This window comes from Neofelis nebulosa, chromosome 6 (assembly GCF_028018385.1).
Source record: "Neofelis nebulosa isolate mNeoNeb1 chromosome 6, mNeoNeb1.pri, whole genome shotgun sequence".
NCBI classification, from domain to species: Eukaryota; Metazoa; Chordata; class Mammalia; order Carnivora; family Felidae; genus Neofelis; species Neofelis nebulosa.
In genome coordinates, this window is record NC_080787.1 from 117,490,160 (window position 1) to 117,510,419 (window position 20,260).

A 20,260-nucleotide genomic window follows, 5' to 3' on the forward strand; every position below is an offset into this window, starting at 1 on the left:
TTTCTCTTGGGTTTTGTTCACGTAGTTTTGTCTTTTGGCATGCCTAATACATTTGGCCCAAGTGCTGGATATTTAGTTTGAAAAAATAAGTTATTCTCCACAGAAGGGTCATTCTCTCCTGCACCATGCAGACAGAGTGATGGCTGATCACCTTAATCTAATCAGTGACTATGCTAATCCATGGCTGTGTTGTTGTTCAGAAGAGATTCGGTCACCGCTTGTTTGCCCGTGGCCTTCCAGGTATTTTTATTGGGAACTTGATATGTTTTTTAGTAGCTCCTCTTCTTGCATGTACTGAATGCTAAGACTTTGACATGTCAGAATGCCAGAAACTCTGCTTTACTTTTCAGAGTCTTTTCCACATAGGCACCAGAATTCTATAAATGCTCTGAAGGAAAAACTGACCTTCTGATTAAAGGTTCTAGGTCTCCATCAAAAGCTCTGCTATTGCAGCCTGGAGTCTTAGCCTGCTTTCTTTGTTAGAGTTGGCAGATGGCTATAGGGTAAAATTGGCTGCAAATACTAGCTCACTTTTCTTAATGTTCTCCCTTCTGCAGTCTTAGTCCTTCTATTTCTTCTGAGCAGATCTTATTTGTCTTCATATAAATGGCTTTTGTATTTTATCTAGTGGTTTTTTGTTCTCAGAAGGAGCACTGGTTGGCCATAAACTTAAGTGAGTGTGACCACCTGTCCCAGTTTGCCAAGCTGTTCCAGTTCAGCACTGTAGATCGCCAGTCCCAGGAAACTCTTCATCCACAGGCACACTGACACAGTTGGTCATCGTAATTATAAGCCATCCAGAAATGGAAGTTAGTAAATTTAAATTAATATGAAACTAATATGTAGGAAGGCATATTTAACAAAACTCATGTGAGAAAGACTACTTTTCATACTGAGATGTATGTTAAATTACTTAGCTCATAATTGTTAAGCCAATATTTTCATGAGTAAGAGTGCTTAAGGAAATGCAAATATCTATTGTTTAGAAATTTTACCTATTAGAAATTTTAAAAGACTGTCTAATCATTATTTTGTTAATTGTTCTAAGAAAGTTGGCAAAATCATCGGTTTGTCTTTGAAATCGTTTTAAGTGTTTGTACAAATTCTGACTTTCATTTATCTCTTTTTAAAATGCATTTTTTGGCTCTAAGATGTTTTTGATCAGATACTTTTGTGTCTAAGTAAAAATTCATGCTGGCTGGTCTATCCTGTGTGAAGGCAGTGAACTCTGTGCTCTGTGGCTTCATAGCTAATATGCCCTATAGAAAAGTGAGGCAGAGGAACACGGCTCTTGGATGACAAAGCTTTATTCATTAAGCTCAAGAAATTCTTTCATTTGTAGATACTGTATCTTGTTTATATTTTATCATAAAGTTTGAAACAAAAAAAATAAAATTTGTCCAGTAAAAAATGCTACAAGAGCAGAGTTTTTATTAATGGAGATATAATTTTTAAAAGGCTAGATTCAATATTTTGTATGTGATTTGGGAAATACTTGCCTTGTGATAGTGTCATGCTGTCTTAAATTGTATTTCAGTTTATATTTTTAATTGTCATTTTATATTCATTTCTGATTTTGCCAAGTAGAATATAAGGTCTTCTAGGGCAAGAGCTTCTCATTATTTGATTCCTCAAAGCCGATGTACAGATTTTTATTTAATTTCCAAGAGGACTGGATTTTCAATGGGCAGTTACTTATGGCCAGATAATGCATCTTTATATATATCATGACCTTACCGAACTCCAAAAATAATCCAAAAGAAAGAACATTGCCACATGTTTTAAGAAATCTAGATGATCATCTGGATTCTGCCATTAACTACACTTAAGCAAAGTAGTTTCAGTTTCTCTCTCTGTAAAATTAAGGGATTTGAAGACCATAGTTTCTGACATTCCTTCTAACTCTTCAAAAATAAAAATAAAAAAAATAGACTGGTTTCTGAGAGAGCTAATATGGAGAATGTTCTATTTGGACGTATCAGAGCCTTAACCCATGTTGTCTGAAGTCCATGAACTGCTGTGATTATAGCATTTCTGAGCTCCCTAATATCTTTTATTTTGTTTCCATAAAAGACCATAAAAGTTATTGATAACTTTTCTTAGATCTGTTGCATTTAGTTGTTTTTTCTTATGTTCTCTTCATTTCTATTTTTTCCCCTGATTTTCTTTAGTATTGTGCTGAAAACAAGCTTTTCAGAGTTAAGATTCACACTCTTCTTCATTTATCTAAAGCTACATATAATGAGAGGAAAACTGTTAGAAGATAGATGTTTCAAAGGTATATCTTGGTGAAATTGGGATAGTTTTGGCCTGCATACTTAAATTTTATTTTAAAAATCCTTCTAGTTAACACAGAAATGTATTTTAGGGGCGCCTGGGAGGCCCAGTCGGTTGAGGACGCACTTCGGCTCAGGTCATGATCTCCCGGTTTGTGAGTTCGAGCCCCGCGTCGGGCTCTGTGCTGACAGCTCAGAGCCTGGAGCCTGGTTCGAGTTCTATGTCTCCCTCTCTCTCTGCCCCTCCCCAGCTAATGCTCTGTCTCTTTCTGTCTCAGAAACAAATAAACTTAAAAAATTTTTTTTTAAAAGAAATGTATTTTAAAAGAAAAATGGCTTATGTCTGTTAAGTCTCAACTTGAGGATTCTTTGTGGACGCATAGGCACTGAGATCTCTTTCTTTAATGAACAGCAGCACTGCCTGAAGACAGTATACGGCCAAATGGAGAGTATCTGGTATTTGATTGTTGAGTTCATATCAACTAGACCAGCCGGGGAAGTGATTATGTTCACGGTGGAGGGATTTCGTCAGCTGACCACCATTATTATATAATGGGGTGGAATAACCAGAGACCATAAACTAACTGGTGGTTTAGGTACTATATTTGGCTTGCACAGAAGTTTTGTTTGACACACATAGTTTTGTTTTTTTTTAATTGAATTAATAATATTTAAAAATTAAATTTCACATGCAAATTAAACTTCTGGCTTTTTTTTTCTTTGAAAAATTGTGCAGTATGACAATAATACATCCACAGTCAGTAGGACCTAAATAGTAGCTTCTCTTAGATGACAACATTCTTTTGTTTGTTCACCCCAGTTAATCAGGCCTTCTTTACTTATTTATGTTAACTACTGCACCTCTGTAAACATTTGAGTTTACAACCCATTTGAAAACTTAAAAATTGGTATTTTTCTTGACCTCCCTGGCCAATTTTAGTGGCATGACCTAGCTGTGACTCAGTTGTGTTCTCTTTCTCAGCATATTTTCCAACATATCGTCAAGTTTCTGGTAGCAATTAGCTTGTACCATTGGTTCCAAAGCTTGTTCTAAGTCCAATAGTAGCAGCCAGATCCTTAAAGAATCTGGCCTCTGGCAACAGATTAGGGCAAAGTGTTTGAACTCATCCAAGTATATCTCTCATCAACCTTGTCTCACTCATCCAAAAGTAACTCAAGTTTAAGATTTCTTGTATCTATGCAAATTGGATTAAAATTCATGTCTAATTTGCAATTTCTCAAGGGAGTTTCTTGATACACAGATAATAAGCAGATAATACACAGATAATAGTGTTGATTTGCTTTTCTATATTCATCACTAAAAAGAACGTTCTCAAATTGTACTTATTTTAATAATGTCTCTTTCCTTTATGATGCCGTACCAGGAACTGTAATAGTACACAGTTATTTGTCTTGCATTCAATCCATTGCATACTGACCCCCAAGTATTTGACAGGCATGGTGAAAATCCATTCTATATGTAGTTCTGTGGTGCTTCCTAGAGTCACCTGGTACTAAATCTGAGATCTAGAATTCTAGATGGTAGCCGTGCAAAATGTACTATTGTGGTGACTGCATCAATTGGGCACTCAGTTACACATTTGATGAATGGATGAGTAATGGAAGTCACTTAAAATTGACCACTTATCCTAGTCTTTGCTGTGTCACATTCAAAGGAATAGATACCTGTTTGCAAAGGTTTTGAAGAATAATGCAGATGGTAACTCTAGTCTTTCTTGAAGGCACAGTGCAGGGTTTTCTATAGCATTTCACTCAGAAAGCTTCTAAAGTTTTTCTTCAGATAGATTTTCTTTTTCTTATTTATGAAATTGGCTAAAATTTCTTCTGCTTTCACTTTCCAGAGTAGTGTCACCACCATTTTTTTTTTCTTTCAGTGTTTAATAGCTCTTCTTTTCCTGGGTGGAGCTTTTAGGCATCCTAATTCTTATGACCACATTGACCCCTCTATGTTTGGAGCTGTTCTTACCTTCCATTGATTCTAAATTTCATTTTTCTATCAAGGTTGCTTTTCTCTTCAAAATCTGCTCTTGTGAATGGATGAATAAAATTGTTTATTTTTTTAAATATTTATTTTTTGAGAAAGGGAGAGCAAGCAGGCAAGGAGCAGAAAGAGAGGGAGACAGAATCCCAAGCAGGCTCCACGTTAAAATTATTCACTTTTTTATATGTCAAAGAAAACTTGAGTGAAGGAAATTTGTTTCTTGTTCCCCTCCATATATTTTTCACCCACCCAACCAGGTTGGAGAAGCATGAAGGAGGAGAAGTATTGAAATAGTATGGGATATATAAATTTAATACCTAGACAAATCATGACTGAATAAAAACAGGTCAGAAGACAACCCATCTGCATTATGGTGAAGGTATTTAGTCCTTACTAAAAGCCTGTAAAATAGATGTTATTTAAAATTATTCTCGTAAGTCACAAATCAGAAAACATTCAGAGAGAAGTGACTTGATGCTTATAATCATGCTCAAAATTGCCTGTGGTAGGCAATTTTCATGTAAACAAAAAGACTGAAGGAAAAGGTCTCAGTGAGTCTAAGACCTGGTTGTGAAGTGACTGGAATTTTTATATTTCTTAATTTTCAAGTAGAACCACAGACTATTGGGGATGGTAGCATTATAATGAACTCCAATCGACTAGCCTAATTGTACTTTAAATACTATAAACTTAGGGGCTAGAGATGATTAAAATGGAATAGTGACCTAATTGTACATTTTCAGAAATTTATATGAGTTGGGGTTAAACCACACTAGGATACCACAGTGTGAAGAAAAATAATGTTAACCTGTGTTTAAAAATAAGTGTTTATGATGAACAGATATTCTAAAGCTACCATTTAGGGATTTTAATAACTAGTAAAGCAGGAAAAAAAATCCCTGTTTTCTCCTTCACTCTGAGCCACAAAACATTAAATGAAAATGAGTATTTTTATGTTTTGTGGCCATATGAGTTTTTCCCCCTCATATTTTGTGAGTGATGAAATTCCTTAATTGTGAAGTCCAGATTTCTGATTAAGCAGTTTGTCCTTAGTGGGCTTTTAAATCAAATTTTATCTCTAGGCCTTGAGAGTTAAGGCTGCCAAGACTTAAATAAGGAAAACATTCATTTTGATTCCTAATAACATTAAATTTTAAGACTTTGCAGTTGTAAAACAAATACTAAAAATTCAAATTTGAAAATAAAGTTGGGATTGAATGTGCTATTTTAATCTTTACTATGCAGGGAAAAACAATGCAGTCTAATTAATATATAGTATAGTTACATTTGGTTTGTATTATAAGATGAAATCAAAGACCTGAAAATAATTTTTTTCTTATAAAGTTTTATTCTATAGTTGTTTTCAAAAAGTTCACTCTTTATATTATGAAGCCCGTGATATAAAAAGAATACATATCTTTCAGTAATTTCTTTGCATGAACGGTTTGGCTAATGAAATGATGGCAATTTTCAAGACTATACAAAATTTTTAATTATTTTAGAAAACTTACTGAAGTTTTAGTTATGTTAAACTGTTAAAGTATCTATTTTCAAAGTTGTCATATAGTATTTAAGTATATTACACCTATAAATATCATGTACTTATAAATACAATATACTTAGCTACAAATCCCAGTATAGAGCACTTGGGGGATCAAAGGGGTAGGTTGGTGAGACAATCAGATCAGTAAATTGATTAAATGCTCCTAGCCCTGTAATTTTGTGCAGAGTACCCTCTGCTATGAAAATTAGATGTTCTTAGATTTTTGTAACTAGACTGCTTAGGTTTTCCAGAAGGAAAGAACATAGGTAATTGTAATAAACTCTTAACTTATTTTCAGTGATATATGTACATTTTTGGTCAGTTTAGATTTTAAGTGCATTAAATTAAGTATTATGCCTATGTAGGTTATTTTTGAAATCAAATAACTTTGTCATCTTATGAATAGTTTCTGAATTTGTAAATGTATACCATATACTCAAATAATCATGTTGGGCATGTTCATTTATTTTAGTACTTGCTGTGTGCTAAGCACTCAAGTATAATGAAAGAGAAACAATATCCCTGCATTCAAGAATACCCTATAACTATCTATATGAGGGTTTTTACTATAGAGTTTGCTTAAATATTTGCTTTTTTTTTTTTTTTTGTAAACCAAGGTCATAGTAATCACAGAGGTAATGTAAAGGATTTGAATCAGAAAAACTTCCTGAGAGTTTTTTTGTTTTTGTTTTAATTTTTGTTCTTTTGGTAGGGGACACCAAATTCAGACTTGGTGGAAAAGGATAATGGAAGGTTGAAAGTTGGCAGAAAACACGTAGAGAATGGTATGGACAGGGAGGAAGAAATAAACCATAACATGAGCTCACGATTAGAGTGCAGGGGCATGTATGCTGAGATTGAAGAGATTGTTTGAAAGACTTCCAAATCGTGGGAGAAGTGAACCATCAGGAATTTAGAGTCAGTGCAGGGGACAGGAGGTAGTGAGGTTCTTTGTGTGGGGTTATAAGTAAAGAAAAGAAATGTTGTGGGTTTTTTTTTTTTTAAGATTATTTTAGTAACCATGAGTGGGTTAAGAGAAAATAGATACAGTGAAACTACTTTAAGCTGTTGCAGTGTTCAAATATGAAGTAATTATATACAACTTTCACAGTTTTGAAATAAATAGGAGATACTAGATCCGAGAAAACTAACGAAAGGAAAATAAATTATATAAAATCTCTAGTGTCTAAGTCATTTCAACTTTTAATTAGGAGTAGATACTGATGATTTAAACCATGATCTAGAGAACTTTGGGGGAAGTTAAGATACAGGTTATGGAAATCCCAAATACAACAGCCTAGGCAAAAAGGGGAAGTGGCAGTTTAGGACTCCTGCAGTGGCTTAAATGTTTCATCAGGGTCTTGGGCGGTATCTTTTAATCTTTGGGGTGAAGGCCTTTCTTTATGTATATCTTCATAGTTTCAAAATAGCTGCTGCATCTCCATATATCACCTTTGTGTTCCATACTAGAGGAACAAAGAAGAAACAGAAAGGGTGGAACTTTTATCAGCAGAGAAGCTTTTCATCCTATTTACTTGAAACTTGTCCTACAACACACACATAGTTAACTTTGTTTTCCTTTGGGTGAGAATGTGTAAGATCTACTTTCAGCAACTTTCAAGTATATAATACTGTATTATTAACCATAGTCATTAATAACCATATTATTAACCATAGTCATAAGCTGTACATTAGATCTTTAGAACTTATTCTTTTTTTTTTTTTTTTTTTCATGAGCAGGGGAGAGGGCCAGAGAGAGAAAGACATACAGAATCTTCAGCAGGCTCCACTCTCAGCATGTAGCCTGATGCGGGGCTCGATCCCACAACACTGGGATCATGACCTGAGCCAAAATCAAGAGTTGGATGCTCAACCGACTGAGCAACCAAGCTACTCCAGAACTTATTCTTATAACTGAGAATTTGTACTCTTGATCTGCATCACCCTATTTCCCCCTCCTCTCAGCATTCCCCAGTAGCCACCATTATATTTCTGTTTCTATTAATTGGGTTGGCTTTTTTTCCTTTTCCTTTTTTTTTTTTTTTTTTTTTTTAAGATTCCACACGTAACTGTCACCATACAGTATTTGTGGTGTACACATATACATTTTCTTTATCCATTCATCCATTGAAGGACATCTAGGTTGATTCTGTACTTTGGCCATTGTGAATAATGTTGCAATGAGCATGTGTGTGCAGATATCTGTTTGAGATACTGATTTCAGTTCCTTTCAGATATATACTTAGGAATGGGAATGCTGGATCCTTATATGGTAGTTCAATTTTCATTTTTTGGAGGGTCCTTAATGGTTGAATCAATTTATGTTTCTACCAACAGTATATAAAGGTTCTCTTTTATCCACATCTTCCCCAACATTTGTTATTTCTTGTCTTGTTGATAATAGCAATCCTAACAGATTTCAGGTGCTATCTCATTGTGCCTTTGTTTCATGTTTTCCTGATGACTAATGATGTTAAGCATCTTTTCATATACCTTTTGGTAACTTTTTTTTTTTTTTTAATTTAAATCCAAGTTAGTTAACATTGTGTAGTAATGGTTTCAGGAGTAGAATTTAGTGATTCATCACTTACATATGAATTAGCACTTACATACCCAGTGCTAATCTCACCAAGTCCCCTCCTTAATGCCCATCACCCATTTAGTCCATCCCCCACTCATCTCCCCTCCAGTAATACTGTTTGTTCTCTGTATTTGAGTCTCTTATGGTTTGACTCCTCTGTTTTTGTCTTATTTTCCCTTCCCTTCCCCTATACTCATCTGTTTTGTTTCTTAAATTCTACATATGAGTCAAATCATGATACTTGTCTTTCTCTAACTTATTTCACTTAGCATAATACACCCCAGTTCCATCCACGTTGTTGCAAATGGCAAGATTTCATTTTTTTTGATCACTGAGTAATATTCCATGTGTGTGTGTGTGTATATATATATATCTATATATATCTATATATATCTATATATATATATAGATATATATATATATATGCTACATTTTCTTTATCCATTTATCAGTCGATGGACATTTGGACTCTTTCTACTGGTCATTTGTATGTCTTTGGAAAAATGTCTGTGTAAGTCCTTTGCCCATTTTTTAAATGTTTTATTTGGTTTTTTTTTTTTTTTTTTTTTTTGCTATTGAGTTGTATGAGCTTAATATATTTTGGATATATCAGATATATGATTTGCAAATATTTTCTCCCATCCTATAGGTTGCTTTTTATTGAAGGTTTTATTGCCATGCAGAAGCTCTTTAGTTTGGTGGAGTTATACTTGTTTATTTTAGCTTTTTGTTGTCTGTACTTTTGGTGTTTTATCTAAGAAATCATTGCCAAGACCACCAATGCCAAGGTTCTTTTCCCCTATGTTTTCTTCTAGGAGTTTTATGGTTTCAGGTCTTACATTTATGTCTTTAAGCCATTTCAAGTTAATTTTTGTATGATGTAAGATAGAGATCCAGTTTCATTCTTTTACATGTGGATATCCAATTTTCCCAGCACCATTTATTGAAGAGGGAGCTTTTATTCCTCTTATGTGTTCTTGGTGCTCTTGTCAAACTTAGTTGGCCATACATCTGGGCTCTCTCTTCTGTTTTACTGGTCTGTGTGCCTCTTTTTATGCCAGTACCATACTGTTTTGATTAATATAGCTTGAAATCGGGAAGTGTGATGCCTCCAGCTTTGTTCTTCATTCTCAGGATTGCTTTGGCTCTTTGGCATTTCTTGTAGTTCCATACAAATTTTAGGATAGTTTATTGTATTTCTGTGGAAAGTGCCATTGAGATTTTGATAGGTATCATGTTGAATCTATAGATCACATTGGATAGTATGGACATTTTGACAATATTCTTCCAATCCAAGAACATGGGATATGTTTTTATTTGTGCCTTCAGTGTATTTCATCAATGTTTTATTGTTTTCAGTATTCAGGTCTTTCACTTCCATGGCTAATTTTATTCCTAAGTATTTTATTGTTTTTGGCACTTTGTCTCAGCACCGTCAAGGAAGGAGAAGCATATATTAGGTAGGTGTCTGGCAGAAGAGGTGTTTTGTATAACCCATTGATTCTACAAAAAAAAAAAAAAATGTATTAAACCATAAAGTTAAAAACCTTAACATGTTGGGCTGGAGCTCTTTCGGTTGTCTGAATACTGACTCAGGACATTTGTTACTGTTTTTTATCCTATTGGCTTTTTCAGACTGTGTGGCCAGAGGAAACCTAGATTATGTCCAGGAGGAAGTGTAGAAAATTCATGTTCTCTGAGGACCAGCTTATAAATATGAAGACTATTACATAAATATGTGGTTTCAAATGTCTTTAAGTTTAATTTTAATTTATATTCCATGTTTATAGTTTTGACACTTAACATCTCAAATTATATTTTCAAAATTGTGTTTTTTATGCTCCTAACACCATCTGTGATCCTAGATGAAGGTAAGCCTTTAAATTAAATGACCAGTATACTTGTAACAATTAAAAAAATTTTTTTTAATGTTTATTTATTTTTGAGAGAGACAGAGACAGAATGTGAGCGGGTTAGGGACAGAGAGAGAGAGAGACACAGAATCTAAAGCAGGCTCCAGGCTCTGAGCTGTCCGCACAGAGCCCGATGTGGGGCTCGAACTCACGAGCTGTGAGATCATGACCTGCACCGAAGTCGGATCCTCAACTGACTGAGCCACCCAGGTGCCCCAACAATTTTAAAATAGGAAATAAATGTGGTCAGATTATCAGGTATACATAGTACTTGTTCCCCCAAATGATATGTGATATAGGTGCAAAACTGTATAGGTAAAGATATTTAGCCACTCAGATCATTGAACTGGCCAAATATTCTCGAAAGCTTTAAGAATGAGGCTCTGAAGGTATGTGGTTATTTAAATATATTTTGGACAAACCTCCAGTGATGCAAAAGTTAAAACATCTAGCCAAGAGATTGAATCACTGAAGTGCAGAAAGAACCAGCAGTATGATTGCTACGTGTCTTTTCTGGAAATGCAATCATTTCATTGTTACTCACATAAGTCTTCTAAAGTGCTTTGGGATATTACTGGTAATATAGATTCTATGCCCCTGCGTAATAAAATAAAATGTTACTCTTAATCATTTGGAATTTTAGATGTTACTCTATTTTAGATTCAGCTGAGTAATTTTTCTTGGTTTCTAACGGAGGCCTTAAAATAATTATATTTTGTTCTTATATTATTATAGTTGAATAATTATGTAACAGTGCTTCTTCAAATATGAAAAATAATAAAAGTGCAAGATATAAATAATGTCAAAATCATGTTTTAGATTCTGAAAATTTGTTAATAATATAGTCCTCAAAGGTGTATGTATGTATGTATGTGTGTATATATATATATATATATATGTATATATATATATATATGGAAATGATTTCACAATAAAATTAGCTTTATTCTAAAACTTCCAAGAGCCAAAAGAAATGAGATGGGCTTCTAAAGTACTTAGTCTGTGAACAAGATAATAATCAGTACGTATAATTTTTAGGGCACTGTGCTGGAGAGTGGGGGACATAAAAAGCATTAAAACACATTCCTTACCCTTAAGAAGATTATGGCTTGAGCAAATAACAGAGAATAACTCATGACACAGGACAATTTACTAATATTTGAAGCCATTTCAGTCATAAAAATCTGTGTTGCTAACATGATTGACTATTTTGGTTATTGCTGCATAACAAATCACCCTAAAATGATATAAGACAATAGGTATTAATTTTATTATTTCTCATGATTCTATGGATTGACTGGGGCTCACCTGGGCAGTTCTTCTGGTTTCACTTGAAGTCTCTCATACCATTGCAGTCAGGTGATGGCTGGGCTAGGATGTTCCCATGTCTCATCCTCCAGAACATCTTTATGTGGTCTCTTTTTTCCCGTGTGATTTCCTCACATCATGCATTAGGTCTCCAAGTGTCAAGAAGTAGACATTTTTAGTACTCTCACGTCCTGGGATCAAAGTACCAGCATATCCATTTTCACCCCATTCTATTGATCTAGGCAGTTTTAAGACCAGCCTGTGATAGTAGGATGAAGTGGGGAGAATAAGTTCCACCTCTTGATGTGAGGAACAGCAGGTAGGTAGTGGAGGCATTTTTAGAGGTCATCTTTGGAGATTAGCTACTTCACTTTCCGATTAGTGGTCTTGGCCTTAATTGCTGCGGGATCTAAAGGATAGATGACTCTCTGATTTAGGTGACTGAGGAAATTTTCAAAGATTAGCTAAAACTTTTTCCTGAGTCAAAAAGGCTGAGCACAGAGGAAACAGTAGAAGATAGTAGGGTGGGGGACAGTGGGGTGGATTATGAGATTCTCCATAGGAAGAATAGCATATGCAAAATACACAGGTGAGAAAACAAAGTCATTAGATTAATAAGAGTTTAATAAAAAATATGACCCAAAATAATGGTCATCATAAAGCCATCAATAGTGGCTTTCATATCCTGGATCAATACTGTTTCAATTACTGTAGAAAGAACTAGTAAAAATGCATAGGAAGTAGATGTTTTTAAAAGGCTGATGCAATTCTAAATAGGGAGCATATCATTTACTAACAGCAGACTCTTTAAAATTGAACCAGTAATGGGCTTAGATACAAGACGGTGAAATTTATTTGGAAGAATTTTCTTTTGATTTCCATCATATCTGAGATTCTATTCAGGTAGCTGGGCAATGTCAGAGTAGTAAAGCAAGCTACTTGAATATAGGTCAAGTAAGAAAAGACAGGTGTGGACATGGCTTGGGAGTTTTGCTTCCTTGATAATCCAGTTTGCAGCTTCATAGCAACTCAGCTTATATTCGTCAGCACTAGGTGAAAACTGATAGCTCAGAGAGTGAACAGTACAAATGTCCTGAGAACAAATAAGTCTCAACCTTAGGATAGCTATGTATGCTGTGAGATAAGAGTCTACTGTAAATTCTTAATAAGTCAAATCATTATAACTGACCCCACTTGGAAATTTAAATAACAAAGTCAACTCCATGTATATAATATATAATTCATCTATTTCTTTAACACTTTTATAGATTAGCTGCTATGTGAATAGCTCATTACAAATGATGTATAAACTGTCCTAATTTTTAGGAAGTTATTAATCTGGAACTTATATTCCTGTTTATTCCATGCATTGGCACTATTTCTGTGCTCTAGATGAATATAAATGTCTTCTACAAGATATTCCTAATATCATCTGGAGAAACAGGCATTTCCACTGACCAAGTCCTTTTTTTGCTCCCCAGATTCTTTGATTATTAATGTTATGCTGAAGTTTTCATTATCCTCATTCATTCATTTAGCAGACATTTATTGAGTTTTATCTATGAGTTAGACCCAGCAAAAGTGACTTTTGAACTGTGACCTATAGTATGAAAAGGAGTCAGTCTTGAGCTGAGCTGGTAAGAGAGAGTTCCAACACAAAGCACAAAGGCCCCAAAGAAGAAATAAACCTAATGTATACAAGGAACAGAAAGGAAGCCTTACAGCATGCTGAAGGAGATGTGAGTTAGGTCACATAATGTGTGCCCTCTGAAGCTATAGCAAGGATTCTGATTTTTTTTTCTTTTTAAATTTATTCTTTCTGAGTGGGAAGAGAGGGTACATTGGATTGATCTGAGCAGGGAAGTGATGTGATCACAATTTACCTTTTATAGGGATCTTTCTGATTCTGGGTAGAGGAGAAACTAACGGGAACATGGGTCAACAAGATACCTAGAGGTTATTACAATAGTCCACAATGATGAGGGCAATCTGGATTAGGTACTACTGGTGTAATTGCTGAGAAATTAGATGCTCTCTGCCCCTCACTCTTTTGTCAATCCCATCCTTGCTGTCCCACATATTCCTCCTTTCTTCTCATTTCAGTGCAACAGTTGGCGAGTGCCTATCTTGGACCTCATAGCTCTTCACTTCTTTTGCCTCAAGCCCTCTTTTCTTTTCTTTTCTACTTTACTTCTCTTGTTTCTAGCCCATTTACCTCTCCGATCTCTTGTTTTTTTCCATCCCACTGCTTTCTGATTTTTCCCTTTTTTCTCTCACTCTTCATTAGTTTTTCTATTTATAGGCTTTATAAAGGGCCTTCTTATTCCCATTCATTGATAGATTATCCTTCACTCCCTTGAGGAGGCACATGAAGGAGCCAGTTTTTCTAATTTACCCAGCCTAGGAAATTTAAAATATTCTGATCAGGTATATCTTATACAGGAGCCGATAGAATTAGGTCTCATTGTATCCTTGACTGGCACTGGAAAAGTCTCAAACTGTTGTGGCTCATCAGAAGAAGCTATCAATAAACATGCATGTCTTGAAACTGGAAGTATCTGCAATGTTAACTTAGTTTTGATTTGGTTGTGCTTAAGAGTCTGGCATGATGCTGGGAATGAGTGAGTGAATCAGTGAATGAATGAATGAAAATAAAAACTTGGTGCAGAAGAGAGAAGGTTTTCTGGTCCACACAAGCTGATAGCTGTCTATCCCTGCATATATAGCTGAAAAAAATTATACCTTAATAGTGGCTTTCATATCCTGGATCAATGCTTGGAACCTTGGTAGATAAGTGTGCTAGGCATTGTACCTTGCTCCTTAAACAAAATGATGTTCTTTCAAGGGCAACATATTCCAGACTTGGTTTCCAACTATCTCTATGTTTGTATTTATTGCTATAATAGTAGACCACTCTTGTTATTCCTGTTCTTGATGTTCAGAGGTAGTGACTCAGGAGCCAGTCAGATCTCCCACTAATAGTAATAGAGTTGGTAGCAGAAGTTGGGAGACCGCTAAGAGAGCAGAACCAGAGTAAATACTGCAGTTGAGGTCTTGGAACTGGGCATTTCTTGGGAATGTCCACTGTCCAAATTTCTGTGGCTAATTCTGTCATACAAATCGTGTTTTTAGCTTCATTAAAATACTTTAAAGGCACATAATACTTAATCATAGGAATTGGCAGTAGGGAAGTATTTTACATGATGAGTAAAGTGCCACTGATTGATAGAAGAGTACAGAGTGCCTCGTGCTGATGGGAGCACCCTGATACTTCTGTGTGTCTAGGATGGGGCTGTGGTTTGATGCACTGGTTCTTATTTTGACAAAGCCCCCATGAGATTAATTAATCGAAATGTACAGTTTAACCTATGTGCATACATAGGTAAGGGTGATCTGTTTTTGTAGGTGAAGGAACTCAGCAGTATATCAATTAAATTAATTAAATTTTATTTTATCTTTAGATTCTAGGATTTGAAGAGACACCTAAGATAAAAAAAAAAAAACGATGCAGGGTCTGTGCAGAAAGGGGGGACATGTGACTTGGGGAGAGGAGAGCCTTTGACCCAGACTTCTTTTAATAAATAGTTTCCCATTTATATTGCTATTTTTCAACTAACGTTATATAGATGGCTACAGAAATACTCACAATGTAAGGAGAAGGGATGTGTCCTTTTATGAAAACGTGCATCCCCAATGAACTGTTCACTGCTTTACATATTCATCAATTCATCTTCTCCCTAGCCTCCTATTGTAAAAGAAAATGTCCAGAGTTAGTTGCTATGGAATTGAACTAGTTTTGAGTTGCAGCTTTTAAAAAACCTTTTTTAAACCTTGGTGAAACATTGTTAGTAGGCAATTGGTATCACTGTCTACTTAAGTTTTAAGATGTGGCTCTTAATAAACCATTCTTTTGTAATATGTGGAGATAGGGAGGGAGGGACAAACAAACCTAGTAAGAGCTTCTGCAGCATTGCTAAACTCAGGTTGAAGAAGGTTACAGTTAAGTACCTTGCCAGATATTTTAGCCAGTGAGTCTGTTGTACCACAAAATTGGGATTGCTAGGAATTCTTCTCAAAAACACTTATAATTTTAAGAAATGTACTTTAAGTTTTGATTTGTTTTGCATAAGTAAACCACATGCTAACACACCACTCACTTTTAGAGCACTATCCAAACATCACAAAGTCAGTTCCAAAGTCCAGACAATTTCCAGTCCCTCTGTCAGAAAGCAAATAACAACAAAAGCCTTATTCCAAACATAAGTCAGCCAGAACCTTGGAGAACCTTCACAGTAACTTGCTTTGCACAATAACTTCAGGAAATTTTGTGAATAACCCACAGTGGGGAGCACACAATCCCATAATACTCAGAACATATTTGCCCAAGTTATACATGATGACAAGGTAAACATTTGCTTAACAACTCTTTCAAAGGGGGAAGTGGTATGAAAACCAAGGGATACTCTCCCATCTTTGAAACCCCAAATTAGCTATAGTCTTGGCTGTACCCAGCACCCTTAGGTCTGAGCACTGCAAATTATATCATCTTTTGGTTCAAAGAAAACAGAAATTTAACTTTTCTACCAAAATGCATCTAATTGTTAACCTGTTGGAAAAAAGGTAGGAATAGGTATGCATAGATGATAGGTGCTTGTTTCTGGTTCTTTTGTATTTCTTGGTGTGTAAGCATTTGTCAGCTGGTTGCTAGTGGTTCTATACCTAGATACAACTATTATGTATCCATTTAGTACTTTCCTGTTGAAGAGCACAAGATGAATGATCACTTGTGGAGTTTTCCAGCATGGATACAGTTCACAGTAATGTTATGGTGCCATAAAACCATCGTACACAAACTTCACTTTAGTAGTTTTACACTTAGCTATAACCCCACATGCAAGGACCATTAAAGTTAAAATGTCCCTTGAGTTTCTTTCTAACATTAAATTTATTTCAATTGCTATAGATGAAAACAAAGCAACAAAAATGTACTGGTCTTAAACACTATCCTTGAATAAAATAAAGCTATAATGATGAGATATTTTATCATAGTGTTTAAGGATTCCTTGTCGTGATATATTGCACAATGCACATTGGGTGCATAAAACAGGGAATAGTAATTAATTTTACCTTGGAAGTATGATCCTAAAGTCCAGAAGAAGGTCAGAGTTGTGTGTGTACAAAATCCATAGAGTGTGGAATGTCAGAAATATTTATGTGACAATTTGAAAATATTATTCCTGATTCTCATAATTACACTCCTCAGAGGAAAAGGGAATCTGTATAAGTCTGAATAAAGAAACAACAGGAGAGGTTAGCTACTAACATTATAAATGGACACACATTGTATACAGAAACTTAAAGAAGTTGGTTTTATATTAAGTGCAGAAGAAACATCTTACATTATTTTGTTGTATCTCAATGAAAAAATTTTTTCTTTGAAAAATAATTAGCACTTAAGTGTTTGGCTTTTTATGCTGGTTGCACATCCCATGTTAACTCTTACTGATATAAAAAAAAATAAAATTAATGCTGAAAATGAATCTGTTATAGTAACAAATCCACTTAAGCTCAAGAGCACCAGTTTTGTACCAACTCCTCTCTGTGCGGAACATGGATTATACAAGTAAAAGCCTCTGTCTCCGAGGAGCCCCAAATGCATGAAACTCACAGTGCAGGTTCCCATAATTCCAGGAAACAGTTTTTTTGTTGGAAAACTTTAAGATTAAGTCTTTTTAAAAAAAAGATTTATTTATATTTGAGAGAGAGTGTGAGCAGGGGAGGGGCAGAGAGAGAGGGAGACACAGAATCTGAAGCAGGTTCCAGGTTCTGAGCTGCCAGCACAGAGCCTGATGCTGGGCTCAGACTCACAGACCGCAAGATCATGACCTGAGCCAAAGTCAGACGCTTAACCAACTGAGCCACCCAGGTGCTCCTAAGATTAAATCTTAAACTATGAGGTGGAGACCTTACCTTTCTCTTACAGTGTGGTCCTTCATGGAAAATGAGTAAGTTTATTGGAAGAACACTAGAGGGGATTTTGCTAATACTTGAGACTGAGATCCGCATAATACATGCTTTGGAAGTAAAAGAAAGAGACTGGCCCCGAGTGCCGTCAGGTTGGCCTTTTAGGTGAATTTAATGCTCTTGATTTTTATTATGCTGCTCTGCTTCCTCTGAAACCTACACTGGTTTATTCCAACCAATGTGGTCTGAATTGCATCCAACATTTTACTAATATTTATCAGTGTTAAATTCAGTATTGCTTGATAAGTCAAATTTGTTGTAAATCACTTCCAGTTGTATAAATACGTTATTTACTCATAATTGGTAAAAACTCCATGCTGTCATTGAGTCGACATATTCATGTAATTACCTAGGCTGGGAATCTGTTTAAGTGTGATTATTCTGGAGAAAGAAAAATCAAAAGAATTAAAGTATAATTCTGTGAAGACTATCATCTTTGACAGTTATAAAAGTAGACATTTTTCAAAAATGTGTTTCATTTTACTGTAACTTAAAAAAAATTTCACTTTCTTTTTATAAAGTCCCTATAAATTGTCCAAAGTTTGGATGGATGTATTTAAATATTTTAGTCAAAGCTTGGCAGCTGATGAACTAAACCTAGTTTTATTACCCATTCCAAATGACCCACCCTTTAGATTGAGTTCATGGGTTATGCCACCAACCCCTAAAGTAACTGGTGAAGTGACTCATCATCAGGGGAAAGGCTATGGCACAACTCCAGTTTGGAACATAGACTGGCAGTTGATTTAAGCTTGGGAATAGAGGCACAGAAGGAGCCAAAGTTTAAGCTGAAGCTGGAATAAGGCTGTTCTAGTACTGAAACACATCCTCCAGATTCACTGGCTGTCCTCAAATTGTGTATTGAATTCAAAAGTCATGAGACCTCAGATCCGGTACTTATTTAATGCTGAAACATACTTATGATCTTGGTGATGAGCAATGGCCCTGCTGTTGTCTCTAATGTTGGTCATGGCAGCAGGTTGCTTTAGATTGGGCTGTCACAAAGGTCATGGAAAGAACTGATGAAAAAGTTGGCAAATTCTACTCTGGCATGTGAATCTGGTCTCAGGTGTCCCCTTGAGGACATGAGCAGTGGGCACCCACTGTCTTAAATCTACCTGATCACATAATGCATACTAGGTACAAAATATTTTGTTAATAAATATTTATTAAGCTCCTGTTATGCACCAAGTATGGTGCACTTTGTATACAGGTATATATATAGTAGTGGCCTCCACAGACATGCCTGTATCATGAATTTGAAGTATAGGGTTTGTTGGATTTATTAATTTCCCAAACTTACTTTTGTTTTTTTAGTTTGTTCTGACATAATGATAACAATAACATGGAAACCTTTAAGAGTCACTGTTAGTAGATCTAGATATTAATTCTCTATATGTTCTCTTAGGACCTTTTAGTAGCATTTAAGTCACTTCTGTTGCTGGCAGCACCACCCTTAGGGGTCTCACACTTCCTTAGAGATCTGGTTGATGACTAGATATCCCAAACACACAGGTACAATTTATTAAAGTACATGTGAGCACCACTGTTACTCATGATTCAGTGTCCAGCTCTGATAGAGCTTAAACATCCTGCACCTGAAACCTTATGAACTTTGAACATCCAGAACATCCACTGTCCAGACTATCTTTCAGGCCACAGGGAAGAGCTTTTCCACTCCCCCCCCCCCATCCCGTGTTCCTGAAACAAAAGGTGACTGAATCTAAATGTGCTGTTTGTGGATTGTACTTCTATTCTTTGGAGATGGATATGGCTTCATTTGTGTGGGAAAGGTTTTTTCTCCAGCTTTATTGAGCTATAACTGACATATAACATTTATAAGGTATACAGTGTATACCATAAGTGATGAACTTATATATTGCATTATGATTATCACAGTAGCATTAGCTAATACCTCTATCTCATATACAAGTGGAAAAAGCATTTAGGTAATTAGATAAATTAACTTCTTAAATCTTTTCTTAGAAGACATGAATGAAATCAATTCTTGTTAGCCAGTAGTACAAAACATATATATATATTTACCAGTTGTAAAATTAAATGTATATATATATATATATATATATATATATATATATATATATACACACACATAAATAAACATATATATATATTTTTTCTTTTAGCTGTTTTTGTGTTTCAGTTTGATTCTGGGGTACTCACAAATTAGCATGGTATTTACAACATTTGCATGAGGCAACAGAAGTATGTAATATTTAACAATTCATATTTCACTTAAATTTCTATACATGTAGGTATACATGTAATGTCCCTAAAGCATGATGTCAGATATAATTAGATTAATGCTGAGTGTTAGAATCGCTAATAGCTTCATTTTTATTAAAATATTTAATACATTTAATTATAATTTCCCAAAGTAAAATTTCAGCATAATTTAAATATATTTAAAATTTTCATATGAAATATAATTTGTACCTTGCCCTTCACATTCAGTAGATGTTGAATACTTTAGAAGAATATTTTTTGAAAATGTGCATGGATGATAATTTTAATATTTTTATTTTTTAAATTACCTTGATTAACATTTTTATTAAAAATATTCATATTTCTTACACATTTATGATTGCATTT

At 34.9% G+C, this 20,260-nt stretch overlaps 1 long non-coding RNA gene across 1 annotated transcript; it reads right to left on the reverse strand.

Moving 5' to 3' along the window:
* Positions 1 to 11,634: 11,634 nt before the first annotated feature.
* Positions 11,635 to 16,907, reverse strand: LOC131514809 (uncharacterized). Its single transcript, XR_009263293.1, has 4 exons — positions 16,751 to 16,907; positions 15,270 to 15,368; positions 14,366 to 14,442; positions 11,635 to 11,720 (listed from the first exon to the last, which is right to left on the reverse strand). It is a non-coding gene; the product is annotated as an uncharacterized LOC131514809 (long non-coding RNA).
* Positions 16,908 to 20,260: the final 3,353 nt, after the last annotated feature.